The 14,819-nt window shown below is 47.5% G+C and overlaps 1 long non-coding RNA gene across 4 annotated transcripts; it reads right to left on the bottom strand.

Annotated features, from left to right (window-relative positions):
- Positions 1–244: 244 nt before the first annotated feature.
- Positions 245–14,301, bottom strand: LOC141581636 (uncharacterized). 4 transcript variants are annotated; one of them, XR_012514395.1, is made up of 7 exons: positions 14,155–14,301; positions 12,053–12,977; positions 10,431–10,774; positions 10,240–10,318; positions 7,312–7,403; positions 5,399–5,466; positions 245–2,266 (listed from the first exon to the last, which is right to left on the bottom strand). It is a non-coding gene; the product is annotated as an uncharacterized LOC141581636 (long non-coding RNA). The 4 variants fall into 4 exon arrangements; XR_012514398.1 differs by having other exon boundaries at positions 10,431–10,609; XR_012514397.1 differs by having other exon boundaries at positions 10,431–10,609; positions 12,794–12,977.
- Positions 14,302–14,819: the final 518 nt, after the last annotated feature.

The raw sequence follows: 14,819 nt of genomic DNA, 5'->3' as shown, positions 1-14,819 counted from the left end.
AATATATGCCAGGTTTGTTAACTGAGGTCTGTAATTTGATACCCAGGTTGCTTATAAAATGGCTTTTTCTATGGTGAAGAACATGAAAAAGCAGCAAAAATGGACTGAAAATTGCCTGCAGACTTAAATTAGGCTCATCAGCCTAAATTGTGATTTTTATATGCCTAAACAATGATGAGATCATCAGAGGTCAAAGCAAGCCGCAAAGCCCTAGAGAAGCTATTAACAATTTAGCGTTTTCAGATCATGTGGAAATTTTAATTCCGTTTACCAAAGATACGTGCAGAAATGGTTTTCGTGATGATTAAGACCTGTAACTGTAAAAATGTGAAATTTATAGCATCATAAAATGGTTTGTGTAAAATGCAAATATCCCAGCTGCGTGGGTTGGCCATGGAGGTCGCAGTTGGGTTCCTGCCCGAGCTCATTACCATTCCAAGTTCGGCGTGGGGATTGTTTGGTTTTTATTTTTTAAAAGGGCATGTTATTCTTAAGTAGCTTCTTTGATTATCTTCTGAGCATTGTGATGGCCTCTTCAAATGGTGAACAGCTGTGCAAAGCAAACACATAAGCAAAAAGTATGTTAATTCAGGGGGTAAATTAGGGCATTTTCATATTTTCTTGTGATTACAACATAGTATGTTCAAGTTGTAGTAAGTTAGTATTACATTATCTGGTATGCAAAGAGGAGAACCACTAAGTTCACGTTTATGGACATAAAAGGTTGAAAGGGGCACAGAAAATGCTTAACGAGGGATAGTGGAAACAGAAAATGAAAGACAGGGTTAAGGTTGGCATTCGAAAGAAAAAAAGAAGGGAAAATAGATGACCTGTAGGTATTGGCTCAAAAGTGTGGCAAGAGACAGCACAGAAACTGGGCCTCCCGAGCAAACGTAACTATTACTGTTTAGGACTTTCTCCTTAGTTCAGCGAAAACGAGGTCTTTGTCACACAACCATGAGAGATTAGGCTTGCAGACACTTTGAAGAGTGAGAAAAATGGAATTTGTTGGACAAACAGGGAAAAAAGGGAAATAGGAACTCTCGACAAAGCGCAAGTCCTGCTAGCTAGCTGGCTTCCCACCTCACAGATGGAATCCCAGGTACCACAACGGAACTGGAGAGGCCAGGCTCCTTCCCTGCCCCCGGGGAACCTCGTGAATCTCCAAAGGCTCCACACCTAGGTGGGCTGGAGGTTCTCCAGTAACCCCTTTATACTTGGCTGTCTCTTTATCCCTTCACTTCCACTGGCCCCATCCTTTAGACAATCAACAGTTAATACATATTTATAGGTACTTACCAAAAGCTCGATGTCCGGGAGCAAGGAGGGAAAACATAGATAATTTCCTGGGGATAACTGCCTCATTACAGACCCCTCTCTGGGAATAATCCCTCTCTCAGCTCCTATAGAAGGGGCAGGACTTGGCAGCCTTCCAGTCATGGCTGAGTGGACAGGGTCCAATTTAATGGTTGCAGGATAATCAGTCAGTTTCTCTCTGGAAAATTGGAACTGAAGACACTGAAACTGTGCTGGAAGTGGATGCTGTACCCATCTTATCACAGAGTTGGGGTCATTTGGGAAGGCGCTGAGGTATTTCAGGTTGTTACAATGAGCAAGTAAGGAGATGTCACTGGCATTCATTGGGGGATGCGAAACATGCACCAGTGCACCAGACAATCAGCTCAACACAGAATTGTCCCACCCGGGCTGCCTGGGGCACGTCCATTGGAAAAACACAAAGTCAAAGAAAGATGTTTTTGTGTGTGGCGGGGGGAGGACAGGCATGAAGAGAAAGTGGGCTGAGAAAGGAGACAGAGGGACACAAAGATGAGGGAGACCCCAAGGCTCTGAAGGCTGGTGAGACGGCTCCGTTCCAGGCACCCTTCCTGCTGTCTGCAGGTCTGCTGTTCCTCCCGCTCTTCGTTCTGTGGTGGTGTGAGATGTTACTATAACCTTCCAATAAGGCATTTACTAAAAACTTGACCTAATTTGAGTTGAATTAGTTCTTTGCAACTAATTGAGTCTAGACTTAGAAAAAAAAATATATGCCACGATCCCTTTCCCAAAAAGCTTAGATCTCAGTGGAGAGACAGGACAGCATAGGTGAACATCACATAGCCTTACATAACACCTTCAGTAACGAGGCTGGTGTCCCAGTGACAGGACGGTTGTCAGTCGGTGCTTTACTGAAGGTAGCATAACAAGCTGTCTCTCCCACAATGTATGGTTAAATACTCACGAAAATATATCAAATGTTTCCCCACTCCTGCAGAGAAAAAAAAAAAGATAAATAGAATAATACATATATATACTTGGGATGTGTGACAGAAAGCAGGAAAGGTAGGTTTTGGGGAGAGAGTTGTTTGTTTTGTTGTTTTGGTTTGGTTTTCATTTTGTTAGTTCAAGAAACAGAGGGGAGAAGACCCAGCCAAACCCAAACTGTGAAGCGCTGCAGGGTCCTGCCTCCCAGCACCCCTAAGCCCCAACCCCCAAGTTCTTTCACTTGCTGTTTCCTTGGCTTAGCACTGGGATAGACAACACTGTCTGCATAAAAGCCGGTTCTGGAAAAATAAGTATGTTTGCATTTCCCCCTTTCCAACAAAATTAGCAATACTGTATACCATCAAAACAAAAATGCAAATGTACAACCTCGCTGATCTCACTTTTTTTTGTCATAAGGGTATCTCAGGGGAAAAAGTGGCACACACATGTTCAAATCTGAGTTTATATCGGAAGAACTAACAGGGAAGCAACTTTCAGATCCATCCTTCTGGAACTGGATTGTAGACTATAACAGAATTTAACAGGTCCTGTAAGTAACCGTATAGTTGCTTGAAATGGTCCCCATTTGTACCTGCTACAGAACTATTAATAATTCCTCACCACCCACCTCAGCAATATCAAAGGTGTCCCAATTCAGATGATACGGTCATACTGGCCACGAGGACTGCAAGACTCAGACCAAGGAGACAAGTTGAAGACCCAGGGAAGGAAGGGTCTTTGGGCCCTGGAAGCAGCCAGGCATAGCTTCACCTGAGTTTTTTGTTTTGTTTTGTTTTATGGTTTTCTGTTTTTGTTTTTGTTTTTTTGAGATGGAGACTAACTCTGTTGCTCAGGCTGGAGTGCAGTGATGTTATTTCAGCTCACTGCAACCTCTGCCTCCTGGATCCAAGTGATTCTCCTGCCTCAGCTTCCCAAGTAGCTAGAATTACAGGTGCATGCCACCACACCTGCCTAAGTTTTCTATCTTTAGTAGACATGGTGTTTCACTACATTGGGCAGGCTGGTCTCGAACTCCTGACCTCAAGTGATCTGCCCGCCTCAGCTTCCCAAAGTGCTGGGATTACAGGTGTGAGCCTTCAAGCCCAGCTTCATCCGATTATTAAGAAAGATTTGTTCTGCACTTAGAAAGCCTCTGACTGTGCTGGGGGCTAAAGAAACATCAGAAGAACCCAGCCCTTGGAGAACTCCAATCCATAACTGATACATCTGCTTAGGATGTATCAGTGAGCAAAATGGACAAAGACCCCTGTGGGCTTAAATTCTAGGAGGAGGAGACAAAGTGAACCACATACTCAATAAATATGTAGCATGTAATATGTTAGAAGGTGATAAATATCATGAAAAAAGAAAAAATAGAGCAGAGAAAGGAGATTATAAGGGTGGAGAGGTGGGGCGATTCAAGTCACAGGAGTAAATACACCAGTCAGGTGGGTAAGCCTTTTTGAGATTTTATGTCATTCAGCAATCAGCTCATTTGACAGTCCCATATTGCCAACAGGATGATCATGATTTCCATGGTGTTTCTCAAATTTTAATGGCCATACAAATCTTCTGGGGATGTGCCTAAACTGGAGACTCTGATTTAGTAGGTTTGAGGTGGGGTCAGAGATCCTGCATTTCCTTTTTTTTTTCTTATACTTTAAGTTCTGGGGTACCTGTGCAGATCATGCAGGATTGTTACATAGGTATACACATGCCATGGTGGTTTGCTGCCTCCATCGCCCCATCACCTACATTAGGTATTTCTCCTAATGTTATCCCTCCCCAACCTCCCCACCCCCTGCTATCACTCTCCTAGTCCCCCACCCCCCAACAGACCCCAGTGTGTGATATTCCCCTCCCTGTGTCCACGTGTTCTCATTGTTCAACACCCACTTATGAGTGAGAACATGTCGTGGTTTTCTGTCCTTGTGTCAGTTTGCTGATAATGATGGTTTCCAGATTCATCCATGTCCCTGCAAAAGGACATGAACTCATCCTTTTTTAGGGCTGCTTAGCATTCCATGATATATATGCACCACATTTTCTTTATCCAGTCTATCCCTGACGGGCATTTGGGTTGGTTCCAAGTCTTTGCTATTGTAAACAGTGCCGCAATGAACATACATGTGCATGTGTCTTTATGATAGAACAACCCCATCAAAAAGTGGGCAAAAGATATAAACAGGCACTTTTCAAAAGAAGATATTTAATGCAGCCAACAAACATATGAAAAAATGTTCGTCATCACTGATCATTAGAGAAACGAAAATCAAAACCACTTTGAGATACCACCTCACGCCAGTTAGAATGGCGATCGTTAAAAAATCTGGAGACAACAGATGCTGGAGAGGATGTGGAGAAATAGGAACACTTTTACACTGTTGGCGGGAGTGTAAATTAGTTCAACCATTGTGGAAGACAGTGTGGCAATTCCTCAAGGATCTAGAAATAGAAATTCCATTTGACCCAGCAATCCCATTACTGTGTATATACCCAAAGGAGATCCGGCATTTCTAACAAGCTCCCAGGAGATGCCAATGCTGCCGGCCGTGAGACCACATGTGGGGCCATGAGGAGTAACAGGGCAGGACCATGCCTTCCATTTCTGTGGGGTTTTTTCTCAGCACCCCATCCCCTGCATGGCTGGAACTCCGCCATGGTGCTCCATAAATATGTATCGACTAAATGCACGGAGAAGAGTGACGTAGCATCATGTCAAGCAGTATTAATGAATGGCTAAACTCTGACGACTGACTCCGCTAATGGATTTCTTTTCAGAGGCAGGGCCTCATCATAATTACGTTCGTTTGCACTTCACTGTAACAACATTTAAACCATACAGAATTAATTTAGTTTTAAATGGGGATGTCATTAGTGCTCCTGAAAGATTTCTTGTCCTGGAATTTTAAATGAATTCATCATGAATTTAAATGTGTTCTCTCTACAGCCTCAGGGCTGGCCCTGTGCTTAGAAAATGACCCATCTAGTATAATTTGATGAGTGCTGGAATAGGCCATCTGCTCAAAAATACTTCCTCCCCTCACTCCAGAAAATTCAAGATCCTAGTTTCACTTAATAAATCACAAATAATTTGACTGATAATCAGGTCAGTAAATATTTACACAATACTTACAACTTTCCAAGAACCTTGGGTTGTAGAAAGATGAGTAAGACAGTTCCTGCCTGTGAGGATCTCTCAGCCTGATGTGAAGAAAAGAAATAGCTATTTAAAGATGTGTGCACGATTTAAAGCTATTTGTCAGAAACTCTAAACTTTTATGGAAAGGAATAACTTCCTAGTTCCCTAAGCGCGGCAATCAATTACCAGGAAATTTCTTGAAGAAGGAGATAGAGGGATGATATAGTCTGTCCCTGTGGGGACTTTGGAGTTAGCCATGGGTGCTAATTATGTGCAAATTGGGTACATTCCAGTGAAATGTTTCCCTCTCTAAGCTTGTGTCCTCATCTGCAAAAGAGTAATAATAACCTTCGACTCCCTGTGTTATCTGAGACTTATTAAAATAGCATATTCAAAGCACTTAGGATACTACACTTTGTACAATGCCCGAGTAGATATGAGATAAATGTTGGTTCCTTGCCTCTCACCATTTCCTTGAATGGAATAAGCTGTGTGCTTCACTCCTTCCTTCATCAAAACTCACCAAGCATTCACTGAGTCCCAGATATCAGGTCAGATGTTAGGGTTAAGATGGCAGATACAAGCGTGGCCCTGGCCGGGCGCAGTGGCTCATGCCTATAATCTCAGCACTTTGGGAGGCCAAGGCAGGTGGATCATGAGGTCAGGAGATCAAGACTATCAATGAAACCCTGTCTCTACTAAAAATACAATTTTTTGCCAGGCACGGTGGCTCACGCCTGTAACCCCAGCACTTTGGGAGGCCGAGGCGTGTGGATCACGAGGTCAAGAGATCAAGACCATCCTGGTCAACATGGTGAAACCCCGTCTCTACTAAAAATACAAAAAATTAGCTGGGCATGGTGGCGAGTGCCTGTAATCCCAGCTACTTGGGAGGCTGAGGCAGGAGAATTGCCTGAACCCAGGAGGCGGAGGTTGCGAAAAAAAAAAAAAAATGCAATTTTTTTTTTTTTTGTAAAAATACAAAAACTTAGCTGGGTCTGGTGGTTCGCATCTGTAGTCCCAACTACTTGGGAGGCTGAGGCAGGAGCATCACTCGAACCTGGGAGGCAGAGGTTGCAGTGGGCCGAGATTGCACCACTGCACTCCAGCCTGGCAACAGAGCTAGACTCTGTCTCAAAATAAAAGGAAGTGTGGCCCATCTTCACACCATCCTATGGGGCACCCAGAGAAGTAAAGGCACATGGCACAGCCTGCTCAGTGCCAGGACAAACATCAGGGCAGAATTCTCCGGATAGGCTGGAACCGAGTGGAAGAAACAAAGGCCTTCCTAGGAGGGACGCTGGAGCTGAGTCTGGAGGATGACCAGGAATTGGCCCAGAGAAGGCAGTGGGGGGATTCTAAGAAAAGGGAACAGCACAGCCAAAGACCCCCAAGCCAAAGATCCCCAGCCAGGGAAAGCAAGCACAGTGGAGGGTGGGGACAGCGGGGGCGGCTGGAGGCGGAGGTCAAAGGGCAGGGATTTTGATCATCCCTTGGAGCCATTAGGATTTGAAGCTAACAATGGGAGTGAGAATAGGAAGGAAAAGATGGGCACAGGAGATGCCCAAAGAAGAGCAGACAGGATCCTGGATGAAGGCGTCCACGATGGCTCTGTTTTGCAGCCCTGCACCTGCAGGTGAGAGCCTTTAACAGAAGAGGACCTGGGAGGGCCAGTGGCAATGGCCCCAGCTTCAGACCCTCTTCCCTACCAGACCAGCCTCTCCTGGTTGCTAAGCTGACGTCGTGAGAACCCCATGAAGCCAGGGTCATTCTCATGAATGACTGTCCTCCTTTTGAGTCTTCAGTTTCACCTTCTCTATTAGCATTCTCCTCTGCTTAAAAGGATGGTCTATAGCATCCTGTCTCCAAAAATAAACCCACACTAAACCAGGCACAGTGGTACGCACCTGTAATCCCAGCACTTTTGGAGGCCAAGGCCGAGGAGGACTTAACATCAAGAGTTCATGACCAGGCTGGGCAACATAGCAAGACCCCATCTCTAAAAATAAAATAAAACAACACTCAGCCAAGCCTTCCCAAACCGGCTCCCCCTTAAGTTACTGCTTGCTTTCTTCTTGCCACTTCGCTGCAGGACTTTGTACAAGACAATCTTCATTCCTTGCTTCTACCTTCACCACAGGCTCATTTCATTTTAAAAGCAACTCCTTCTGTCTCCCTGTTTATAGGCATGACTCATAATTACTACGGAAATTTAGAAAATACACAGGAAAACCCCTCACAGGCCACAGTACAGACATAAGCACTGACCACTAATGTACAGGTTCCCTTTAGTCCTTTTCTCGACGGAGCTAGAGAGGTAGATGGTAGGTGGACAGATTGACAGACAGATTTGTTGCCGGTTTTTTATTTTACAGATTTTGGCTCATACTGAATATAGTGTTTTATACCCTGAAGTTTGATTTAACCTAATATTGTACTCCTAGGTGATTAAATATTTATAGTAATGGTAACTGTTAACTGAGATTACATCTCTGATATTCAAGTTGGATACTTGGGCAGTTTTCATTTTCCACAATTATAAATAGTGCTGGGGTAACTAACTTTATGCCTCCATCTTTATCTATAAGCTATGCCTAGAAATAAAATTTTGAGCCAAAGGGTATGAGGTTTTTTGTTTATTCATTTGCTTTCGGACAAGGTCTTGCTCTGTCACCCACGCTGGAGTGCAGTGGTCTCAGCTCCCTGTAGCCTTGACCTCCTGGGCTCAAGCAGTCCTCCCACCTCAGCCTCCTAAGTAGCTAGGTTTATAGGAGTGTGCCACTACACCCATGCCTGGCTAATTTTTTTCTTTTTTTTTTTTTTTTTTTGAGATGGAGTTTCGCTCCTGTTGCCCAGGCTGAAGTGCAATGGTGCGATCACAATTTCGACTCACCGCAACCTCTGCCTCCTGGGTTCAGGTGATTCTCCTGCCTCAGCCTCCCGAGTAGCTGGGATTACAGGCATGTGCCACCACGCTGGGCTAATTTTTTATTTTTAGTAGAGACAGGGTTTCTGCATGTTAGGCTGGTCTTGAACTTCCGACCTCAGGTGATTCACCCACCTTGGCCTCCCAAGGTGCTGGGATTACGGGCATGAGCCACCACACCAGACTTTTTTTTTTTTTTGTATAGACAAGGTCTCACTATGTTGCCCAGGCTGGTCTCAAAGTCCTGGACTTGGTGTCCCACAGTGCTGGGATTACAGATAAGAACCACCATGTTCAGCTGTGGACACGAGTATTTTTGAAGGTCTCAATACATGGGCCCATCAATGTATACTCTGTGAGCTGTTGGAAGGGACATCTTAACTAGCACAGGTGATTGATTACCCCTCCTTCACTTGTTAACTCTTCCATCTAGCTTTTCCCTTTGTGACGGTGACGAAATTGCTACCTTTCCAGTTTCTCTGGCGATTTTCTAATTCTTGACTCCCAAAACTTCTTTTGGTGCCTACTCCCTCTCTCGACCTCTCTGGCTCTGGCTCTGTAGGGCTCTGCAGCCTTATCTTTCCCCTGATGTCTTCACCTCCCTCGGCACTCATGACTCTCCACTGCTCTGCAACCCCCACAACCTCTCCAGTTGCTTCTCTCTGCCCTCGCCTCCTAGGCTACAGCTCCTCATGGGTACCCCCAGCTGCCACCCCTTTTTTTGCATTAAATACATGAACGCCCATGAAGAAGCAGATGCTGCCCTCAAAGAGGACAGGCCCATCATAAATACACCTGAGGTCAGCAGAGTCACACTGTACAGCGACCTAAGTCAGGTGGAGAGAGGCATTCAAAGGAGCTGGCCACGTGGAGGGAGGAGTATGGCCTGGTGAAGAGGAAGAGGAGGGAAGAGACACAGTAGACTGAGAAAAGAGATGTGACATTCCTCCCTGGTGCCCCAGGGCTGTCCCTGTCCCAGCAGTTACCTTGGCAGGACCACTAAGAGGCCACAGCCTGTCTGACTCCCTCTGGGCTGCGTCCCTTGCTCTGCTCTGTCCCTCCTGATCCCACTGCCACTGCAGGGAACGTGGACAGCTTAGCCCGACCAAGGACAAGCGGCTTGGTCTCAGCAGAGCCACAGCAACTAAGAGAGAGGCCAGAACAGAGGCCTGTGGGCAAGGGGAAGCAGAGGGGAACACCAAGCCACAAGCAGAAATCCCCAGGCCCTGGGCAGGTTGTGTGGCTCGTGGTGGTTTCACCTCCCCGCCCCCCAGTTAGCCCTAGTTCAGGCTCAGGACAAAGTCTCACCCTGCTCTGCTCAGTGTTCAATCAGGATAAAAATAGTAAAACCACATCTGCCATTCCTGGCAATCCTACCACAATCCATGATGAGTCCTATTAAAACATCAGGAACAGGAACAGCACCATCGATTGAATACTGAGATGGGGTGAGAGGCCACGTCCCTCTCTCTCCTTCCCATTCCCTACAGCATTTTTACACCAGAAGAGACCGTTACTTAGAAAACTGTTCCTGTTATCCTTAGAACAGCCAAAAGGCTTCAAAGTCTTAATGGAAAGAAAATTATTGGTGTGATCATAATCAAAGACCTCAGCTCCCTGGGGGAATGTTAACCCTTCTGTATCCAGCCCACCCTCCAGAAACAGCAGGGATCTGGTATTTGCGGAGGGAACATGGAGCTTTAGACTCCATGCCATCAGTCACTTAGCGAGTATCTCTGTGTGGCTTTGTGTTTTAAAAACTGGCTGTTCATTTTTATGGGGAGGATTTTATGCTTGGGAGAATCGTGAAGGTCTCAGTGTATCTCTCTTGCAAACATTAGAGCTGTGTATACATTTTAGTGAGGCATGTATATTTCATTCATTTATGTAAAAATACTCGAGTACTTACCGTCTGCTAGGCAGAGTTCCAGATGCTGGGGGTGGGACCTGAGTAAGGCAGATAAGGCTCCAGTTCCCCCAACTTACATCTATTTGAGGAGACAGAGAAAAAAGTAGGAGATACGTGAGTAAGATAATTTTAGACTATAACACACAGAAAACAAAAAAAGGCTAGTGAGTGATTGAGGGTAGGAGGACTACCTTAGATGAGGTAGCCAGGGTCTCTGAGGAGGTGACATTTGGATGGAGACCTGGGCAAATAAGAAGCCAGCCAGAGTGGTGTGGCATCTTCACCCCTCTGAGTTGCCATCTCCTCATTCTGTAAAGTGAGGGCACTGGGTGCCAGGTCCTCGGAGGGGCTCCGGCAGTGCTGTTTCCACCTACAGAGGTGAGGAGGTTAGTTAAGCCTCTTCTGATGTTGACTTTGAGCTCTAAGTCCCTTGGCCAAGGCCTGCCTCAAGTCCCTTTTGGAAGATAGTGGCGAGGTTTTCAGCAGATCCTTGCTTCTGGTGAACAATGCCTAGCTGGGTGGTCAGATTCAATGTCTGTAGGAAACAATATGACAATTCCTCAAAAAAAAAAAAAAAATTAACCATAGAATTACCCTACGCTCCAACAATTCCACTTCTGGGTACATGCCCAAGAGAACTGAAAGCAGGGGCTACGCCTTGCACCTCATTGTTCACATCAGCATTTGTCACAGTGGCACACAGGTGGAAACAACTGAGGCGTCCACCAGCTGGTAAGTCTGTGAACAAAATGTGGTGTGCCTGTCTACAATGGCATATTCATCACCCTTAAAAAGGAACGAAACTGTGACACATGCTACAATACGCAGGGACCTTGAACATGTGCTAGGTCAAATTAAGTCTGACACAAAAAGGTATTTTATGATGCCATTCATACAAGGAACCTAGAATAGAAGTTCTAAGGGCCGAGGGGTGGGATGAGTTTCTATGTGGGGCATGGAACAGTTTTGGATATGGTTGGTGGTGATGGCTGCACAGCAATGTGGATGTGCTTATTACCATTGAGTTGTGCACTTCAAAAGTCACTGGAGGCTGGGCGCGGTGGCTCACGCCTGTAATCACAGCATTTTGGGAGGCCAAGGAGGGTGGATCATGAGGTCAGAAGATCAAGAACATCCTGACCAACATGGTAAAACCCCATCTTTGCTAAAAATACAAAAAAAAAATTAGCTGGGCGTGGTGGTGAGCACCTGTAGTCCCAGCTACTCGGGAGGTTAAGCCAGGGGAATCACTTGAACCCAGGAGGCAGAGGTTGCAGTGAGCCGAGATCGCGCCATTACACCCCAGCCTGGCAACAGAGACTCCGTCTAAAAAAATAATAATAATTGGAATGGGTGAAATGATGAGTTTTGTGTTTTATGTATCTTATCATTGGGAAAAAAGCCAGTGGAGGATAGATCAAGCAGAATAGTGACAAGCTCACTCTCAGATGTTAACTAAGATGTTAGATGTTTAAAACAGACTGGGTGGTGTGCAGAGACCAAGGACCACTCTAGGTTTCTGAAGCACCTGCCAGCCCTCTAATTCCACACGCCTGCCTGGCTGTCACCTCTAGGACAGACTTAGCAGACACGGTCAGAGGAGCAAAGGGCTGGAACCTCTAACTTGGGCAGGGCTGAGAGGGAGATAAAACCCATGCCGAGTCCCTGCTGCTCCAGCATACCGGCCACACAGGTTGGGAAAAGAACCACTTGTCCCTGCTGTCACTTCTAGGGGCTGGTGAGGCTCTCAGGGAGAGGTCAGCCAGGCCTCTACTGAACCTAGAAAGTATGGTAAGGGTGGCAGAATCCCTACCTGCAGAAGCAGATCCTCCCAGGTGAGGCAGATGTACAGATTGCCAGCTCTCTGTGTGGTCCTCTGGGAATGTGTTAGAAATGCCCATTCTCAGGCCTCACCCCAGAACTTCTGATCCAAATTCCAGGCCAGAAGCCAAAACAATGTGTTTTAGCAAGTTTTCCAGCAGAGGATTCTGGTGTTGGCATAACATTGGCGAACCACGGCTCTGAACCAATGCAGAAAAAATGCCAGGGCACTCCTCAGGGCATCTGCCAATGTGTTCAGCGGGCTCATCCTGAATGCAGAGCCCCAGCCTGTCTGCAGCTGGGAGACACAATGCAGCCATCTCGGGGAACACGCTTTCTCATGTGGGCCTAGGACCCTGGCCAGCTGGGCCCCCACGTGGCTGGGAGCTCACTCAAGTCTGGGGCACAGGGCCCCACCCCTCCTGGAAGGGGAGCCTCTGGGGTGGGCACATTCCACATGGTCTGCCAGGGCCCCTTCCTCATGAGTGCTGTGGCACCATCTGTATACATCAAGCCAGTGTTTTCCTCCGCTCACTGCCCCCGGCCGGGCTCCAGGGATGCACCTGGTATACCCCTGCTGCATAAAGGATCCCTTCATAACATTTAGGTCAGGTCCCATGACTTTCAGGTGACTTTCAGATTTTTCAAGCTCATTCCTCCTCAGTTTGAAGCTTCCCATCCCAGGGACGTTTCATACTTCATCTTATCCTTCCCCCAAAGTGCCAGGACTCACCGCGGGAATGGCAGCAGGACCTGGCTGAGGATGCCTCCTCCGTCTCTTTCCTTAGGAGCTGGAGGAAGTGACGGAGGAGTGGAGAGGTGGGGCCAGGCTCCTCTCTACCGGGACTCAGCTGCGGTTCACTGCTTGTCAGGCCTCCTTCCTCAAATATCCTTCATGTGTCAGCTCCCGTGGCTGCCTTCAAGAAGCACCAGATTTTGAGTCCTTGAAGAGCCCTGCAGAGCCTCTGTATGGCTCAGTTCCCGGGTGTGGATGAGCCTGCTAAGCCTGACATGGTGCCCCATTCCTCTTCAGCCTCCACCGTTAGAACAGGCCCCAAGTCTCTTGCTGCCAGGGTCCCGTGGCACAAGGATAGGTGTTTTGGGTCAAGGTAGGGACAAGATGATTTGCTGCCAGTTCTCCTTCATGGGGTCTTCTGGACCAGTGGAAACCCACATGGCCTTGCCACCTCAAGTGGAGTGGGAGGACTGGGTGCCCCAGCGCCACCCTCACCTTGCCCTGACATCTTTCTCCTGTTGATGTGGGCACAGGATAGAATGTCCGCTGTCTGGGAGAATCGCCTGAACCCAGGAGGCGGAGGTTGCGGTGAGCCGAGATCGCGCCATTGCACTCCAGCCTGGGTAACGAGAGCGAAACTCCGTCTCAAAAAAAAAGAAAAAGAAAAAGAAAAAGAAAAAGAAAAAAAAAGAAAAAGAATGTCCGCTGTCTGAGCAGCATCTGAAGAGAGAAAGGAATGCCAGCAGGACTGGCCACTCCGTTTGCAGGACCAGGCCCAGAATTGTTTAACAGGTATTAAGAACGTCAAGATGGCGAGAGCAGAGCATTAAACCAAGTGAGGGGCCATTCTGTGCGAGTGCACAACTCACATGCCTGCGAAGATGGCCCTGAATCCAGGCCCCCTCCGCTCCAGCCCACCGCGCTAGAGGGTTGTCCTGGGGCATTCCTTCCGTGGAAGGAAAGCCCCCCTTTCCCACCCTCGACTTGTCTCACGCCACAGGAGCGCTACCACCCAGGAACTGTCCCTCCCCTCGCTCCAGTCATCTCCTCCAATGGGCTGAGGTTCCCACCAGGCATGGGGCCTGGGGGCTGCAGGGACAACTGGGCAGTCTCTTGGGTGCACCCTCGAGGTGGCTGCGTTCATAATGTGGGTGGACTAACACCTCATACTCTTTACTGGAGCTGCACTCACAAATCTAGGGCAACAAGAAAAGCCTCCTCAATGTCCTTAGCGTCAGGGTGCTGGGAATTCCCAGGCCCAGCCGCGATCAATTCATCCAGAGCAGGGCGCCTGGAGAGGCTGGTCAAAGGGGCCCCTCGGTGGGATTCTGAAATTTGAACCCAAGAGAGTTGTCTACCTGACTCTCGTGGCTAACACTGAGGCTCTCACGCGTGGTCGCTGGTGGCTAGGTATGATCCATGCGTGGCTGAAGTCGGAAGGACGCCAGTCTGCAGAAAAAAAGAGAGACAGACAGAGAGAGCGAGAGGAGAGAGACAGAGACAGGAAGAGGTGTGGGTAGAGAAGGAGGGAGACGCCGCTGGTGACCTGCTTCCGGCTGAGCTGCGCTAATTACGGCCCGTCCGGGGGCCCGTAGTCTGAGCACTTTGGTGATGCGTTCCCCTTGAAGCTTCCGGAAGTGCCGTTTCTGTCATTTTCTCTGAAGAGTCCAGACTAACATTACTCCCCACTGACGAATGGTGCTTCCCCGTCGCTCACTAAGAGTCTAACCTGCTGATATATGATTTCCTTGTAACTGGAGGAAATAAAAGAAGAGGAACCCGGAAAAAAACAGGGCCTGTGTGGGAAGGAGAGTGACCTCAGAGTTAGGGGTGCTGGAAACCCTCTAGGTTCTGCAGGGCTTCAGGACTTAAGAAGTTATCGTGGCTTACTGATACCGCAAATGGTTTCACCTGTGAAATGGAGACGCTCTACCCAGTTTGGTAGTGCTGTGTTTTCACCTAAACCGTAGTCTGCCTTTGCCAGTCTTGCTCATATGGCAGCCCTCTGTTTGGGCTGATTTGC

This window comes from Saimiri boliviensis, chromosome 16 (genome assembly GCF_048565385.1).
Source record: "Saimiri boliviensis isolate mSaiBol1 chromosome 16, mSaiBol1.pri, whole genome shotgun sequence".
Taxonomy (NCBI): Eukaryota; Metazoa; Chordata; class Mammalia; order Primates; family Cebidae; genus Saimiri; species Saimiri boliviensis.
The sequence above is the reverse complement of the archived record's forward strand: the minus strand, read 5'-3'. Positions and strand labels throughout refer to the sequence as shown.